This window comes from Mytilus californianus, unplaced genomic scaffold (genome assembly GCF_021869535.1).
Source record: "Mytilus californianus isolate M0D057914Y unplaced genomic scaffold, xbMytCali1.0.p SCAF_11, whole genome shotgun sequence".
NCBI classification, from domain to species: domain Eukaryota; kingdom Metazoa; phylum Mollusca; class Bivalvia; order Mytilida; family Mytilidae; genus Mytilus; species Mytilus californianus.
Genome location: NW_026262593.1, coordinates 32,435,040 through 32,455,985, shown reverse-complemented (window position 1 = coordinate 32,455,985; position 20,946 = coordinate 32,435,040).

Sequence of the window (20,946 nt, the reverse complement as noted above, 5' to 3'; positions counted from 1 at the left end):
GGAATCAGTTTGGCTGTGCAGGATGTATGAATTCGAAGTACATTTTCTGTCCCTATCGAACATACCTTCATTTCAAGCGACAGTTAAAATTCCTGTCCGGGTCCATCCATCGCAGAAGTTACCTCTTTAATTTATTATCAATTAGTTCTCGTCACAAATATTTATGGAAAGATATTGTGTTTTGGTCATATGCATCTTTTAAATGATGATTATTCTTTCTTTTAACAATTATCTGAAACTGAAAACGCAATTTGTTGAATATTGTTTAAAAATTTCAGTCAATTAACAAATTTGCCTGAAAATTAAGCCATTTTACAAAATGCCTGAAACCAGCTAGTAACACATTGGACGATACATCAATATTCTAGGCGTTGTATAAAGTTATTACATATAATACAACACATTCAATACTTAAATACTCTAGGTGTTGTATAAAGTTCATAAACATAAAAAACCAACCATTTGATACGTAAATACTCTAGGTGTTGTATAAATTTAATACACATAACACACCAACCATTTGACACGTAAATACTCTAGGTGTTGTATAAAGTTATTACACATAACACACCAACCATTTGACACGTAAATACTCTAGGTGTTTTATAACGTTAATACACATAACCACCAACTATTTGACACGTAAATACTCTAGGTGTTGTATAAAGTTAATATACATTTTGTACATAACACACCAACCATTTGACACGTAAATACTCTTGGTGTTGTATAATGTTAATACACATAACACACCAACCATTTGAAACGTAAAAACTCTTGGTGTTGTAAATTGTAAATACACATAACACACCAACCATTTGCTACGTAAATACTCTTGGTGTTGTATAATGTTAATACACATAACACACCAACCATTTGATACGTAAAAACTCCAGGTCTTGTATAAAGTTAATAAACATAACATACCAATCATTTCATACGAAAATACTCTAGGTGTTGTATAAAGGTAATACACATAACACACCAACCATTTGACACGAAATTACTTTAGGTGTTGTATAAAGTTAATACACATAACATACCAACCATTTGACACGTAAATACTCCCGTTGTTGTATTAAGTTAATACACATGACACACCAACCATTTGACACGTAAATACTCTAGGTCTTGTATAAAGTTAATACACATAACACACCAACCATTTGACATACCAAAAGACGAAAATAATGCCTCATTAACATCAAGAATAAGATTGTTTTATTTAAAACAAATTCTAAATAACATTGGAACATAAAACATCAAGGCATTTCCCCCCAAAAATGTGTATATGCAAATGCTAACATAACGATTTTTTCAGAGCTTAGAGCAGAGATTAGTACTTTATATAAAAATTAGGAAATGTGATATGATTGTCAATGAGACAACTCTCCATTAAGTACGTAATGACGTTGAAGTTAACAATTATAGGTCTCCGTACGGTCTTCAACAATACACAAAACGTATACCGCATAGTAAGATATAAGCCCCGAAATGACAAATGGATACAATTCAAGCGAGAAAACTAACGGCCAAATTTATGTACAACACAATAAACGAAAAACAAATATGATATACAACAAACAAACGATAACTTTACGGGTGCCAAAACTCCCTTACCTGGGACAGTGGCGTAAAAGTAAAACAAAAAAACAAACTACAAAAATCAGTTGAAAAGGGCTTAACTCATCAGATGGATACAAAGCATACCAAAAAAAAAAAAAACTAACAAAAACGCAAAAGACACTAAGTACAGATCTGAAAGTGCTGGCAGTTAAATCATTATGAAAATAACTACGTATATCTATGCATAATTACTTTTTGCCATGAAAACTAAGGAAAAAACTATATAAATCATAACATTAAATAATACTATATTAGATGCGAAATGTGGTATTAATTTCCCCATTAAACAAATCAAAACCTTATCAATAACTGTACAATGACACTTTTACTCTTCTAAAATTGATAAATATTAAAAACAAGATAAAAAATCTTTGTACAAATCATTAACAGTTACTCACTTTAAGCTTCTTGTCACGCCAACTAAACAGACAAACTACGCATTTGTTGAATCACGTGACGTCTGGTTTTCTTTATTTACTTTCGGTTCTATTTACATGGCTTTTCCAGTTAACAACTTGTTTTGAGAAAATGAGTCTTCACACGCATTAGGGCGCACATTATTTTTCCTGTAGTTTTGTTTTCTCTGATTACGCGTGTTTACGGATTGAACTTGTAATTATAAACAACGATTTTTTGAATGCCAATGCATTGTGTTGCCAAATACATTAACTATGACTGCATAATAGATATTCATTTCATGCTTAATGTTTATACTTTCATCAAATTGGAATAATACACATAGAATAAGGGAATTTTTGTATTTGATACTGATCTCATCAACAATAATATCAAAAGAGCCTGCTATAACAAGCTGATATTCGAGTCGATGTAGAAAGTGTAAAAAACAAAATGCCAAAACTTTTTTTTATCACATTTTGTCTTAACTGTATACCTTTTCTGGGGTTAGGAATATGAAATTACATGATGTAATATACAAAACCATCAATAGTAAAACGCATTGTGATAGTTGTTCGGTTGTATGGAGAAAGCAAGTTGCAAAATGTCCTTTTAGTAAAGCAATTTCTCATTTTTGATATTAAGAGGACGGTCTAAAATAAGGTAAATGTGGCAGTTTTTTTTTGTAATATTCATTCAATATCGTTTTCCAGATGTGCAACATACTTGAAGGTCTAGAGCAAATATGCAAATAAAATTATTTTTACAATATAAAAGAATAATATCATTTGAACATCTAAAAGTTTTTCTATAGGTTTAAAGCATCTTTTCAACTTTGAAATCAAGAAGACAAAAATTTAGTTTAACATACCAATGCGATTAATGTGTTAGTCTGTAATGATATCGTTAGCCCTATAGCCAGTAAATTGCCAACGACATGACTTATAACATACATTTGTTTTAGATTTGCTGCTGTTTAATTTTGAAATTAGCATGCAAAGACAGTTCTCACTACTTCAGACAAGTAGGCCTAAATGGATTATTGTAGGCCACTTGATGTCATATAGTTCTTCAAATATCTATATATCATTGGCTTTCAAGTTGTTTGGTTAGAATGTTACGGATGAAGGTTAATTCAGAAGACGGTGGCACCAAATGATAAAATGTTAAATTTGCTTTTAACTGTTTATAAGTGATTGATAATGGTTGTATGATCAAGGCAAGTACCATTTTTTTGTATTCAAGACATACTTGGATGGAGAGTTGTCTCATTGGCATTCATACCACATCTTCTTATATCTATAGAAGTTGTTAGACTTGGTTAATTTGCATAATGGCACAGTTTACAAATGTATTTATTATATTCAAGGAAACATGAGTGTATTGGACAGAATCTATACTACACATTAACGTCATACAATTTTAGAATATGAAAATATACTTTAGTGCAAGATCTGCTAACCCTTCCGGAGCACCTGAGATCACCCTTTGTTTTTTGTGGCGTTCGTGTTGCACAGTCCTAAGGTTTTGATGTTGTGTTCTGTGTGTTGTTTTGTTTGTAGTTTCGTCTTTTTATCCTTTTTTTGCCATGGCGTTGTTCGTTTGCATAGAACTTTTGTATCTTTCGCCTCTCTTTTGAGTGCATTAAATAAATACACGATGAAAAATAAAATGTCAAAACGTTTACGCTGTCCTATCAAAATCATCATTTAAACAGAACAGTTGCAAAATGCCTAACAGGACAACATCGGCCTTCAGTGATACTATAGAGACCATTATCAAACAAAATAAAAATATAGACCTGATAACACCAAATTTAGAGACAGATGGATAATAAGACCAAAGTCTCACACGGCTTATCAGACACAATATCGAACTTATCTGCTAGTATGTCTAGTTCAGTACTATCAACTTCAGTTCATACTAAACATCTAGTATAAGGAAGTATCTGAACTAATAATATACAATATACACTATGTTTTGTGAAAAGTACTTTTTCTCATCTTTAATTTCCACTAGTCATACTCTTAGGAGAGTTTCATTTATAATATGGTTATTTAGAGATATTATAATTATATTTATTTTAATTCAAAATTAAAACACGTAATATATAAACCGACTGAGCATTGTGCTGCAATGGTTCAACGGGATAACATGGACCATTTACGTTAATCCAAATTCCTTCTAATCCATAACTGGTTCTCTGATGATAAAGGCTTTTTATAAAACATTAATTAACAAGGTGCATCAAGTGAAAATTCTAGTATTTGGAGTGGTTAATACAAATATTACGAAAACATAATAATTAATTGCTTATCGAAAATTTTAAAGACTATGAGACATTTGCATATGTTATCTTGATTTGTCTTCTAAATCGTTTCCTGATATATGAACATCGGCAAAATACTTAGTGAAAGAAAACATACATCACCATTGCCGAAACAAAAAGACAAAACAACATTCCATAACATACTTCCTAGAACATTAAAGAAAGATGAACCCCACTAAAATACTATCATTTGGAAGATATGCAACTGTGTTCCAATGCACGCATATTAATTTACAAATATCAGCTTAACCTTCTAAAGTAAAGTACCTTCGATCACTTCAAGTTTTTGTTGAGGTTCATGTTGCTCAGGTTTGTGTTGTGTTTCGTAAACTGTTGTCTTTTGGTCGTTTTTTTTTTTTGGCAATGTGATTTTTTGAAATTCCAACTTCACGACAATTAAAGAAACAAATAAAAGAGGTTAATTTCACATTGTAATCTGCATGTTAACTTTATTTATGAATATTTGTACAAATTGTATTTTGTTTAATGTATTTTCTACTTATTTATTTAATTTTTCAAATAATAAAGTTTCTGCCATTGTACAATGCTATAAAATAAAACTGAACGGAGATATGTCCATCTTACTGATGTGCTTGTATATGTATTTTCTTCTTAATTTAAATACTTGCATTTTGGTATCCATTCAAAAGCATATTAACATCTTTACATCTGCCATCGTTCACTCTAATAATATATCTTTGTTGTGCATCCGTCTACTAGCGTCTACTATCGTCAAGTTGACAATATAGACGGTGGTAGTTATGTTCTTAGCCAGAAAATTGAAATCGGTTTCAGAATCACATGACGGGTTATTCATGCATGCTGGAAATGGTTGCTCTATTTTTGCTTCGGAGCACACTACTTTTTGTGTACCAATTATTTTCACGCTTACAGGGTACTATGGAAAATTATTTTAGGAATATATGCTACCTTAAATAAATGTGTACATTTCAGTCTGTATTGAAATTATGATTTTAAAACAGGTTGTTCATGAACCATACCGTCACAATTAAAACAGTTATGACGATGTTAGTTTGGACAATATTTTATTCAAATAAATTAAATTGGATTTGATAACAGGCCAAGCCTGTATAAGCCCTTTCTACACAACAAGGTACAATACATTACATTTAAACAAAAGAACACATACAAATATATAAGGAAAAATATTTATTTCAAAACTACTTGATAGTTGACCGGACGGATGTTTCAAAGATACTATTGTAATTATAAATAAAGAATATTGATTTTAAAACAATCATAACATTAGATTAAACTATCTCAAGTCAGCTCTTTCATGTCATTAGAATACTAGTAAGTATTTTTTTCCAAAGCAACATGTTTGATATATCATGTACTTATTTTTACTAGTTTAAATATATTGGTTATCTTTGTCATGCATTTTTATTTGATTGTTATCTGAATTCCACATATGCAAAAATTCACTGAGATTTTTTGTTCTGCCAAGGGATGTTATATATTTAGATCGTTCATGTAAGACATGTTTTCTATGAGTTAGTTCCCAAATCTACAAAAACTAAAGTTAAATGACGAGGCCCATATCGTCACAATATCATATACTTATTTCTACTGATTTATTGAACCTGAAGAATAACGACAGTTAGTAATTATCCATGTTAATTCATCAAAAGATCATAAATAATAAGTGATAGAAAAAGAATTAAGAATGAAAAAAAAGCAGAAAAAACATACAAAAGTCGTTTAAATAAAGTATCAGACAGTGGTTAATTTATTAACTTTTATAATTTTTGAATTATCAATTATTGTTATTCATTTTCTAATTTTTGTTTAATCTTAATCTTTTTTCCAGCGTGTTAGAGTCTAAGAAATTGAAAATAAGATAAAACAAAATACAGAGAAACAAACTAACAAACTTGTTGAGTTTTGGACTATACAAATTCATTTTACTATACAAATCTTTCCGAATTTCTAACGTATTCATGAATAACTTTAATTATCTGAATATTGTCTTTAATATATATAGATTGATCATCAAATAGTAATAACTTCAAATCACTATCAACTTTATAAGCAGACAGTTTATCAAGATATATGATCCTGTTTATAGTGTATAATGGACAATAAAAAAAGTAATGTTTAGTTTCTTCACATTTATTTCAACATTAATGACAAGAATGTTCTTCAATAAAAAAAAAGTCATAAAACAAGTGAGAATTGAAAGAATTTTCTTCATTTCGCAATTGACAATGAATAATATTGAATTTTCTTATACTGTGGATTCATTTTTATTCGTGGAATACCAATTTTCGTTGGTTTCGTGGGTCACAGCGAACCACGAATTTAAGAATTCAACGAAGAATAATACCGAGAAATGTGTATGGAGTCGGATAATAATTTTCGGTTATGTTATGCAGTTCTAGTATAGTGTTGACTAGCTATAAACATTGTAACATAACTCGTGTTTTTATTAAAAGAAGATACAAGTATTTTGATTAAATCATTAATAATAATTACAATAATTAATATATCGAATATCAGTGATAATTTACTTTTTAAAATTGATTAAACTGTTCATGGAAAATAACTGCAAGTTGTTAATTACCGTGTCATAGTTTGGTTTACTGGTGATTAAAAATCAATAGGATTAAGTACGGGGATATTGCCCGTAGGCAATATTGTTTATGACAGGAACATTTATTTTCACACCTTTTACTTATATGACTGTTTATTATATCGTGTTTAGGGAACTGAGCTTTCAATCATAGAGTTTTGCATGCCTTATAAAATTCCGACAAGAATTTATAAATTGTAAAACAAACAAATAATAAGTTGTCTCTGTCCATTATTGTAATAGAAGTTTCCAATGAACATTTTAACCTAGAATGACCAAGCGAGGATTTTGACAATTCAAAACTTTTTCAATGAATTCCTTTTTTTTTGTTTGTTTTATTATTGATCAAACCAAGGAGGTTATATGCTCTATTAAACCAAAACGAAATCCACGTATTACGTATCTGAATTTTTTTGTTTGTTATCAGCGATCCACGAATTTACGTATACCACGAAATGTCTTTTTTTCTCTATCCACGAAAATTGATACCCACGAAAATAAATGAATCCACAGTACCAGAACAAAAGTATTCTGGAAGGATCTCAGGTTTATATATTTTTAGTAAATCTTTGAACTGGTTGATCAACATCACATTCTTTACACAACGATTATGACGATATAAAAAGGGCCACTTTAATAACGCAATTTCATAAAAAGAACAAAATGTTTGTGATACCCGACATTTTCATTATAAATGATTACCAGGTTTTTAATCCGTTAAACATTAATGAATATTTATATTATTTTGAAGACCTTTCAATTAGCAAAACTTTCAATAATTTAAAAGAAAAAAAAATCGTTTGATTTTGTAATTTGTCATTTGTTGGAAAAGACATAATTAGCGCAACTTCCATCTTTTGTCTATTTGTATATTAATTTGTTACATGATAACTGTCGTCTTTATACTATTTGTTTTCAATATTTGCCAACAGATGTAACGTTCAGAAATATCTTACAAATGATTCAATTTTGATGAAGATACTTAGTGTATAATTAACATAACTAATGTTACTGCAACACAAAGGTCAATATTATGCTTCGAAATATTATGCTTTAAAAAACACTCTTCTTAGAATGTATTTTTGTACAGTGTGTATATTTACAATATAAATATTGAAACACAAGGAAATATTTCGAAGATGGCCATGCCACCATTTGACTTCAATTTCTAAAACAGAATAATAAAGTACCAATATTACACATAATTGTTTTGTCCAGGATTTTATTGCAAAAGGTGGTACATTTAGAAAATGTTAGTATTGTCGCCTATGGAGGCAAACTATACTACCATTTTCTCTATATTAACGTAATATTCTGTGTAGCATATAACCATGTGCCATGAAAGTGACGAGTCAAAGCTAAGATAACATTATGTTCATGCTATTTTGTACATAATGAAAGACAAGAAAAAGGGTTTGTCATGCATAGTTTGTTGTTAATCCTCGTTGAATATTGACTGAAACTATAAAATAAACTAGGGGGGATGGGTTTATATGGCAAATATTTCAAACATCAACTATATATGTTTCCCAGTAAGATATTTGAAGTTTATATTTTCAAAATGTTGGAGGCAGGCAATTTCTTTCTTTTTTTGTAAACATCAAGGACCATTACTAGACGTTAGAGTGCCGTTGGATGACAGAGTAGAGCCAAACTACTTCTAGAATGACAGTCCATGAGCATTTTACAGTGTGTTGCTCAATTGTTTAGATTAAGTGAACTGATTTATTAAATTTAAGTGAAATAATTTTAATCAAACCTGCGACCGAAAGCACGTTTCTTTTTTTAGAGAACGCTATTTCAATGAATCGATATCTAATATAATCGTATCTGAAAAACATACAACCACAAAGACAGAGTTATGTCGGCAGTGCCCTTAAGCAGTTTTCTCCAGGTTGCACTTCTGTAAATATAGAAAATGCAATTTCCCATAGGAACTCTATTTTCGGCTAAAATTGTGCCACTTTTACTATGAAGTCTCGTAATAAATTATATCCTAGAATGGAAAGTTCAAATGTACTACTATTTTTTTCAAAGGTGAAAGTATAGGGCTGCGGGCATATTTTCAATATTTATATGCCTCGAACTTCTAAGAGGTTAAATTTACACTAAAACTCTGTACTATCTCTCTATTCACTTTGGATCTTCCTCAAAATTCAATTTGACCACTATCTATGTTTATTTATATTTGTAAAATTCCCATGTTGTGTCTCATGAAATGAAACATAGATAGAGATAATATCTGGGAACCAGAAGGTAAACAAAAAATCTATGAATATTGGATATCTCTCCAAAAGAGGCGTGGTTTGTGAAACAGCTGTATTTACAAATTGCAACCTACTACTCCTGATCTAAGATCAATTTATTCCACAAAACAACACTTTCAAGCGCCCGAAAATCAGGAAAAATGGATATGTGCTTAGCAATCATGTATCAATTTGTGTGTAGTTGAGTTTTGCCGGATATCTAACATTTTTTAAGAACATTTTGAAACAACTAAATTATACGCTGGTTACCTAAAGTCAGTTTTTATAGATAAACAGTTTATTTTTTCAGCAAATATATTAATTTTATTGAGACCAAATGCACCAACATATATTCCTGCAATATCAAATAAATTTCAATCATTGAAAATTGTTTAAATATGTACATACTCAATACCCTTTCCAAATATCTTTCAAATGTTTATGTTGATTGTTTATAATTAGCTAATGGCTAAGGACAAAGTTACTTTGTAAATAAGTTTTGTTTCTGATGTTTGCTGGCCCTATAATATAGAATCGACAATTGTTTAGATACTGTTTTATATATGATGAGTTTATTTGATAAATGACTCTAGAAAGTATGATATACATTTTATCTACTTTCTACAAAAAAATACTTCCGAAAAATTTTTGAAAAAAATTATATGGAGCGATAAAACTTTTGAATACTGTCCTGTGCAAGTTATTTTTTATTATACTTATAATTTAGAATTGCAATATTATCTTCTATCTCGTACAATACTCATCAATATGAGTGCAATTATTACATTATATTACCTAAAATCTCAACGAAACATCTTTTGGAATTTACTAAATTTTTATTCCAGGGAAATAAATATTAAATGTAATTTAATATTGAATGGCAGTACAAAACTTTTGGAGGAAAATAGTAATGTTACAACACTCGCACTAAATATGACATGATTCTTGAGAAAATAATTATTAAATATCAGTGCAACACTTCGAAATTAGAAATAGATAAAGCATTTTGAAGTTAAAAAAGTGTTAAACTTTCTTCATTGAAGGAATTCTTATTTTCAGAATATTGTATTTATTATTATCCAATAACCTTCATTTCAGTGAGTGCTAGCATTTTATATCCGGCGAAAATTTTGAATCTTCTTGCTGGAAGTTGATACAGATAGACGAAAATTCAACTCATTTGGATCCGTATTCATGCAACCTTAATTTGACACTGGGTTACGTATGTGCTAACTGTGTTCATTTATTACAAAACAAAAAGAAGATCAACATTGAAAAGTGAAACAAGGGAGCTACCAGGAAAAACCTTTTCATACAACAACAAAAAAATCATTTATATACAGGTAAATAGGATGATTTCCATTTTCAAATATATAACATGAAATCCAGCAGACCTAGGAAAATGAACATTACACAACTATCCGTACTTGTCTGTTTATTTATATTTATATTTATATTTATATTCATTTTTGTATTTATATTTAGGTTTATACCAAATCTTTACACTGTTGGCAGTTTTCGGAGGTCATCTTGATGGTTGAATAGATAGCGTGTGATCTACATTACACACGAAATGCTTATACATTACAACGAGTTGTAATTATTTCCGGATTTTTCCTAATTTGGATATTTGTTTTAGTTTGTTATGTATTAAACATGATATATATATTTATACATTCGAACCTTGGTAAGTCGAAGTCGAAATCTATATTTAATTCATTATTTCGAACTGAAATTGTTTTGTTTTCCTTCCAAAATTTCTTTTGCTTTGAACTTTGACACATCCGGGTAAATCAATGTTTAATTTTCTACGAGGGGACTACGAAATACACTTCAGTTAACCGAGATTTCGAATCCACCAAGTTCAACTCACCAGAGTGAGAAATGTCTTGAACAAACGTGATTTCTGCCAGGACTGACAAAATACTTCGATGAACATGAATATGACAGATAATGCCCCATTCAAACTGTTTTGCATCATCATAAAAATATATCGCGACGTTCGCAAGATTCCACCTCCACACACTCAGAGAGAGAAAAAAAAGAGAGAGAGAGAGAGAGAGAGATTTATTCAAAATAAATGTTATCATTACGTTCAAGTCTATCAAAATTTTAATAATTTATTTAATTTCCCCCTTTATACTTTGAACTTAAAGAATGTATCTCCCTAATGCAGTACCACTGATTACTTGTCCTGCTTTTTCTATACTTTTGTTAGTTTTTGTTATATTTGTTCAACGTTTGTATAATGTTTTGGATTTTTAAACCTTTGGTCATCGAACATCACTGAACAGACATTAAATGTACACACTAGTCACTTTAATGATAGTATTTATAGATATTTCATCGTAAATGCAAAATACTGATTTAAGACAGAATCGTGTTAAATATACATTTATAAATATAACAAATATTACCAATGCCTTCAATTTTGTTTTATATTTTTAATTTCAAACGACATTTCGCTGATTTACGATATTTTTTAAATCATTAAGCTAAATTTAATTTATTTCATATAATATATTAATGTATCCAATGCAATTACCAAACAGGCTGTTTTTTAAATCACACTTTGTCCACTCTATCGGCATATATGTATATATTTGTTTAATAACCATATGTTTGGTTAAAGGAAAAGGTATAATTCAAATATTCAGAAATGCAAGCTTTCGATGTTTATAAGAAATTAGTCTGTCAGATAGCATGCAGTGTTCATATTTAAAAAAAAACGTTTTCTTACATATTTGTATTAGGACTTCTGACATCCATGCAAAAACTGTCAAAATAGCCATAGTTTGAGATATTAGTATTCACATTTAATAATGCAGCACTGATTTATCCAGAAAGTTTTTTTTGCTACAGAATGCTAATAAACTAATTGAGTAAGTGCTCGGCCTATATCATTTAAGTCTAAATGATTGAGCAAAGTGGCCATTTAAAGTAAAAAGTCGATCCTCTATGTAGAGGAGCGGAGTTGGACGAATTTAGACAATTTTTTTTACAATGTCAATTTCTGCACTGAAGTGTCCAGATAGTATTAACCTGTCCATCTATAAGCAAAATTAAAATGGTCTTGAATTCTTGAATAATTGATATAGTTTATTATTACTATTTTACTATTAATATTGCTATTAAAACCAATCATTATCGAAAAAGTAAGACATTTTAGAATGTGTCATGTTGTTAATATTTCACAAAGCTCTACTCTCAATTTCTAAAATTTTGTATAAAGTTCGTTTTATAATACATACCAACTTCAATTGATAAATGCTTTTATAAACATATTTACAAATAACGTAACAAAACTGGATTTATTTTTTGCAACAATAATTTTTTGGGAGTGGATATCATTTAATAGTAACTGACACAATTAAACAAAAAGAGAAATTTGCTACAAGGAACAAATACAGAAAGAAGAATCCATTGTTTTTTGCCTAATTTAAATGAAACAGAGAATATTGCGTATATATTATGTACCTGATAAAAAGATATAGAACTAGCTAAAATAATGAAAGCTTTACAAAACGAGTATAACAAACAGGCAGATCAATTACAGAACCAATCAAAGTCTTTCTAGGTATAAGGGAAACACCAAATGAAAATTTTGACTCAATACTGAATCGAAATTTCACTTAGTTTTTTACTTTTCACAGATGGTTAAATAATATCTATACAGTAAAAGTGTAAAAATTAACACCCAGTATGGTATTTTTATGACAAGGATTACTACACGAAGATATTAAGGAACTATCTTATGTAAATATAAAAAAGGTACTCCGGTTAATAGTTAAACTTAAGAATGAATATGTCTACAGTTCAGCAAAATACAATAGTAAGATTGTATAATATTGTGTTAACAGTTCACTAAATTGCAATTATAAGGCATCATCACAATTAAATGTTTCTTAGGTGCTTAAAGTTAATAAAAAGCGGATTTCAGTTCTTAATACAGCAATAGTATTTTTGTTTGTGCTGTTTTTTGGTTAGGGAGGAGGAGCGTGTGAAGAAATTACAGTTTGTTTCATTTCTTATATTGCATTGCAACAATTTTATGAAATCTACTCGATGAATGATAGAAATGATAGAAAACGAAATGGTAGCTATCAGTATAAATGAAAGCCTTACCAGAACGATTTACAAGTTTTTAACTTTTGTCCGAAAATCTTCAGTACTTCCCTGTCGGATGTAAATAATGACTAGATTACATAATAAGTTTTAGGAAACACGATTTAGTTCGTAGAAAAAGGACGGAAGATATCATTTTATCTTAAGCGTTGTCTTTTTGTATAAAGGTGGGTTTCAGAACTACGATTGTTTTTGTGATATTTTACCTGTTCAATAACTTATCTAGTTTGGCCTCGGGCATCAATTAAGATACATTGATTGTCGAAATGCGCATATGTTTCAGTACTGGTACTAGAACAAATAATAATCATATAGAAAAAAATGTAACAATAAGTGTATCTTTGTTTTGAAATTTTAGATCATTAAAATTCAGAAAATCCTCAAAAAGCACCCGTAAAGAAACAATCACATTTCGTTAGTAATTAGAGATAAAAACATGATATAGTACTGTCTGAATGAAGACGAAACAGCAATAAGCAAAACATTCCACAGAAAATTAATCCAGAAAAAAAACGAAAACCAGTTAAAACAGATTACACAAATCCCGAGAAGAACTGACTTGAATAACATGCATTCTACTTCAAATTGGTTTGAATCACTGTTTTATAAATCGAAAGAGACAAAACAAGTCATAAGCCAAAGAAAGAAAGGCAGTACCATGTCTAACAAAACAAAAAAGATAAACAAACAAAAACTAAATTACTATACTACACAAACCTAGTTGTAAAGTACAATCAGCCTGCAGAACGTTGATAAAAGTGAAAGGATGGTTTATAATTCGAAAATAGAAATAATAGATTGTTGTTTTATTGCAAGGTTCCATGTGAATTTTACAGTGTTTGTCCTATTTTTGTTCTTATGCATTCTTCAGACAGCCAAATAAAACAGAAAATAGAAAAATAAGACGTTGGGTGCATTTGTTTATCATGCTATGTCAAAAAGCTTATGTAATACAAAGCTTAATATTTATATACTAGAACATTCCAAATATTTTGTAAATTAATTTACGGATTGGTTTTGGTTAACATTATATATAAAATATTTTGACACATTGTATGTAAACTTTTAAATTACACATATTGCTCGTAACAACATATAAAATACTTCTGACGTAGCCTAATTCCTTTCCGATTACGTTATTGAACTGTACATTATGGTTTTTTCACTTTCGGTTTACACAGTCGTAAATTCTTTTTCACTTCAATTTAAAGCTTTCATATCAAAATTTATATGAATTTTTCAGCACTGTAATGAAATATGATTTTAAATGAAAACAGGTGATTTCAAGAAAACAATAATTATTTCATCCAGATTATAAATTTACTTCTACATTAAAAGAATCTTGTCTATATTTATCATGTACATGTTCTGCAGAAACATGACATGCAACTTCCAGGAAACAAAACAAAAACAATTTACAAGTTGATTATTCTGTGTACAACATTGGCATGTAATGTGTACTCTGATTTTTTCTATATACATGCTGTATTGTAGACACATGTCTTTCAATGAAATGAATAATTTTTGGAAACCTTGATAGGTTAATAACACTCACAATTCAATTCAGAAGCAATATTTACTTTTTTGTATTTCTGTATAATATTATAGTTTCAGGGATACATATTAGATATCCTAGAAATTCTAAACATAAATGTTAAATAAACATGTATGCTATTCCTTGTTTCAGTATTCTTCACATCATTGAGTGGTACATTTGGTATGTAACATTATATTAGAGATCAATTTAAACGAACTAGGAATTCTTTCATAATTTGTCTTTAATCAAGATATGAAAGACATCCTCTGTCTTTTTTAAAACATATTTCGCATTGACTGGTACATGAAATTTGTATAATTGCATAGATATCAATTAACTTTCGCTGGACTTTGATTGCTGAAACAATAGTTATGTCACAAGGCTGATTATCATATATAAAGTAGGAAATTAGAAAACAGTCATTGATAAGATAACTTGTAAATGGATGTACGGTTGCAGTCTGAATATTTAGACACAGATATATCATACATGCTTTAACTTTTTAGAATTGAGTTCCGCATTCTTTTCATGTACGCTTAAATGCAGCTGAAGTCTAATGCGATGAAATTGACAAGACGTCGGTCTGTTTTCATCTGTGTTTGGTTACAAACCCTGAATAAAATAACTTTACACTAAAAGACATTCCAACTAAATGATGATTTGCAGACATTATAGATAGATTTAAATTTATTGACAATATGCTTAAAATTGTTTTAATATACAATTTCGCATATTGTATAAACATTGACTTTAAAATTTGACGACATGTTGAACTTTATATGTGTTATAGTTAACTGTGTGGTTAGGGTCGCTGCCTCAATGACGTATACCCTACATTTCTTTTAATCTATATTGTTGTCAAAAGGAATTTTTTCTTCGTGTATCTTTTTAATTTTCTCAAAATGTATCACAAAAATACAATTGAATGTTTGCATACACTAGATATTTTAGAAGAAAAGGGCGACTGTTAGTACTTGAACCTTATAATGTGCATATTTCAAAATTGTTCATTTTATTATCTTCTTTTTCTATTTTAATATTATATTACTGAATTTCATCGATTTTAAAATATAGATATTTAAGTAATGATCGACTTTTCAACTATTTAAACGCAAAGTCCTCACTTTTGCATTCCATTGGTCGGTGAGGTTTTTATTATAGGAAGTTGATATCAATTTTAGAATCTATAATTATAAAAATATATGTTTTATAAATTATTTGCAAATAGAGCAAAATAATTCACTAGTATGTTGATGTCATGTTATTAAAACTTGTTTAATGCATTCATTTATCTATTTAGTTTCCTTTATAAAAAAAAGTATTGAACTGCTTTGAAGTCAAAACCAAAGATCATAACTTTTAGTGTTACCGAAAAGTTTAAATTTATAGTATATATCAAGGTTGGTACTAATAAAAGTTTACTAATAAAAAAGTATTAAACAAAACGGAACTCAAAGGTAATTTCAAAAAGGGAGAAGTCCATAAAAACTGACAAAATCAAACGTTATTAACCAACGGAATGAGTAATAATCATATTGTCATATTCCTTACTACAGGCATTTTCCGAAGAAAATGGTAGGTTAAACCTGATTTTATAGCTAGCTTAACCTCCCACTTGTATGACAGCTGTGTATAGTTCCATTATATTGACAAATTGAGTTAGCAACCCAAAAAGTTATAATAGGTTAATGTCACAATAATTGGGTTCTAGCAGCCAAAACTGTGTTAAAATACATTACCGACATACAAAACAAGTGACTTTTAATAATAATAAAACAACAATTTTTGTTTTATTAAAACTTGAGATTTTGGGAAACCAAATTTATAAAACAATTTCGACCCTATATGAAGGACAACATCTGAATTCAATTTCATAAGATTGAAGGATGAAGCATCGGGAAAAGGAAATTAAACCAAAAAAAAGTATGATTGCATTTTGTTTACTTAAACTTTGGGAATGTCCATCCATTCTCATTTCTTTCAAATGTCTTCACAATTTACAAATTTACAAATTTGGAAAATTGTTTATTTGTTCACATCAAACTGTCTGTCATGGTTTATGGCCTTATTCAGTCTGACTGAAGCATTAACTGTGCTGGTATTTGTTAACAAAATATTTCGATCCTTGTAATTGTATTTAGACACCCTAATGCAAATATAATATATGATTTATAGAGTGTTACCCCTCATTCTATTCAATGGATCCGAAATGGGAGAATATGGAATATTTGCGTTGTATAGATCACAATATAAAAAGACAAACAAAAACAAAAAACAAAAACAAAAACAAAAACAAAAACAAAAACAAAAAAACAAAAAAAAATAAATACAAAAATTGAAATGCAGGATTTGTAGACTGTAGCTCGACGATATATATTTTAAAAAGTGAGGATCGTTTTTAAGTCAAGGTTTACAGTTCGTGCGTTGTACACTTACAACGTGCAATGTATCTACTGTAGACAAGAACAGATTGTCATTGTTCATATATATATCGTGAAAGAGGGCCGGAGGCTAACATAGGGATAATCAATCCCATTACAAGGTCAATCATGTATAAACATCTCAAACCATTCGAATGATACATTCTTCATATTTAAAAGAGGGACGAAAGATACCAGAGGGACAGTCAAACTCATAGATTGAAAACAAACTGACAACGGGGCCAAAAATAAAAAGACAAACAGACAAATAATAGTACAGATGACACAACGTAGAAAACTAAAGACTAAGCAACACGAACCCCACCAAAAACTGGGGGTGATCTCAGGTGCTCCGGAAGGGTAAGCAGATCCTGCTCTACATGTGGCACCCGTCGTGTTGCTTATGTTATTATAAATCCGGTAAAAAGTCTAATTCGGTAAGTCACATTCGTGAAAAGGGAAGGGTATTGTAGTTACGACATAAGGAACATATCCGATATCATCTGTGAAACGGTTATTCCATAACGGTCAACCAACTCGTGATGGCGTCCGTAAAATTAACTTATAATCACGAATGATAGTAGACTGAGGCATATATAGTTTACGGCGTGCTTCAGAGTTATTGAACTTTAATTTTCAAATGTAGGGACTGCTGTGTCACTCGATATCTTCATAGCACTTATTGAGTTTATCAATATTTTCAAATACTCCACCAAATTTTGACTTGGGGTGGGAGTTACAAAATGGCATCTTGAAACCACAAAATACCTCTGAGTACTCTGACAGACCTGTGCACCTCCAAAATGTATTTCAGGACCTAGATTAATAAAATGTATATGCATGTTATGTTAAAATAACATAATAACCGAACTCCAAGGGAAATTCAAAACGAAAGTCCTTCATAAGATGGCAAAATCTAAAGCTCCAACACATCTAACGAATAGAAAACAACTGTCATTTTCCTGACTTGGTATAAGCATTTCCTTATGTAGAAAATGGTGGATTAAACCTGGTTTTATAGCTAGCTAAACCTCTCACTCAGTCGCATTGAATTCCATTATTATGAGTACAATGTGTGAGCAAAACAAACAGACATAATAGGCAAAAACGTCAAAAATTGGAGTAAAGCAGTCAACATTGTAATACAATCTTAATCACTATAAAACAAAAACACTAAATTATTGGACCGTTTAAGTAATATTCGGGTGTTTGTTTATTAAGCTATCTACTGCAGGCTTGAAACAATGAATTTCAATGTAAAAAAAAAACATTTCTTCTGAAACACAGAACTTTTCCAGGTGTAAACACAGCCATATTTTTCAATTCCTGTGATAAACCTTTTTTAGATGTAATGTCTTATGCGTGTGTAATTCTTAGTTAATCTTAAATAATATTAAAAAAGGTGGATCATGATAAGAGTCATTATCTGCTCCCTGAAATATTTAATCATTTAAAAATAAAACAGTTTTTATTAATGACTGAACAGGATTATATAATGTTGTCATTTTAGTGTAGAAATATCAGTAGTAACATCACTATGTTGTCATACTTAATTTGAAATTGACATTTTTTTTTACCTTAAATGGACTTTTCCGCATAGTTTTGTCTAGTTCGAGCTTTCAAGTTAGCAGCTTCCCTCTACCAAGGAAATCATGATAGAAAATGTAATCCCTAGAATATCAAATTGTAGTTATGTGATCAAGATACAGGCGCTGCTGGACTGTCGCTACATAGAAGTGAAACGGTCACAATAGAAAAATTGAACACGAGGAACAGTCTTAGTGGAAATGATGATTTACACACATCAAGTTGAAGATATAACAAACAAAACCATATTAAAAGAATGACGACAAAAATGCATACACCTGTCAACAAAACAAAACACTAAATGGATACTAAATATTAAGCAACATGCACGACCCCCATACAAAATTGGGAGGAAACTAAAGGACTCTGAAAGAGTAAACAGTTTTTGCTCGCATCCCCAATGTTCTCCATTGCAAGCAAAAATTCGGTGATACATGTAACATGTACGTCGCGTTCAATGATGTGATGAATCGCATTCTTCTTTTTTTTAGAGGCCCTTTGAAAAAGTCAGTCTCATGCTTATAAAGATTCATGTTGGCAAAAAGACACCATGTAAACAGATATCTTAAGGCTGTAACTCAAATGTAATAAAATTTGACAGGATTTCAAATGAAACTATGTTGGTTTGTTTTCTAGTTTTACAAAATTGGATAACATGAAGCATGACGTATGCCAGACTAAGGTTTTTGAAGCAATTTAAACTTGCCATTGGATACATTTATGATACTTTTTGGTTTTCGTATTTAAAAGACAAAAAAGTATCCTTACCGTACCTTGTTATTTCGTAAATCGTCGGGGATATATTGAATGGAAAAGACTTGCGTCGATGAATAGTTAGTATCAAATTTGTCCCAGTTACCTTTCAATTGCAAAATGTCCTTTTCTGTATCACAAAAATATCAACACTTACGACGGTGTAGGCATATTTTAACGTAAAACATAAATTTCTTCATCGTAACTCTTTAAAAATAAGTTGTGTTAATATTGAACTATTCATAAATATATAGGCAATAAGTGCACATTAACGATTAACTAATCATAGATAGCAGTATTAAAATTGTGTGCTCCAATGGCGCGTTAGTTCTTCAAATACTCATCAGTGACGCCCGAATAAAAAAAAATATGCCAAATAAAGAAAGAAATCGAAGAGCATTAAGGACCCAAAATTCCGAAAAGTTTTGCCACTGCAGCTAACGTAATCTATTCCTGGAGTAGACAATCATTAGTATTTCTAAACGTTCAAAGGTTTGTAAACAGTTAATTTATAATTATTACCATATCAATGATATTTCATATCAACTCAGGAGTGCCGTCTACTAGGCTGGTGATACCCTCGGGGAGGAAAACCCAGTGGTTGATATTCAGTCTTTTGTTTTAATTTTATTTATAGAAATGGCAAAAGCCAGTAAGATAATTGGTAACCATGATGGGACGGAAAATACAGAGGGTATGTAATGTGCTTTGTAAATACTTGTTTTAGTTCTAACTCCTAAACAGGTAAGATATATGATTTAATTTGATTTCCCCTTATATCTGTATTGGTGATCTGGGAACTCGTATTCTTGAGGCATTATCGTCCGACTTCGGTTTTCGGATTTTCTATTTACAGTTTATAATTGGTATGTTTCGTTATAATGTTTAATTGTGCATCTAACTATCCATATTATTGTGATGTCCAACATTACAGATTTCCATGGTTTGAAATACGATTCGTTATACTAACATATAAATGCAAAGCGCTACAACTCACGTTTGCATATACTTATCATATTATTAATTTCAGATGAAACACAAACTTTTGACATCGCGGATAAAGAAGAAGCATCCTATGAACATCTTAAAAGTATGTCTTCAATCTTGAAAATCAAAACTAAATATTTGTTTTAAACCTATGCATTGGTATTACCATCAAACCTATGAAAATTCAAAGCGAACACAATTGACAATAATAAGCTTGCAATATCATAATAGATCAAGAATAAGGATAGAGGCGAAGATGTATGACAAAAAATAGTCTTTAGAATATATTAGATGCTCAGATGTGGTAACACATGTTACAGATTACGTATATTCAAAACAAACTAAAT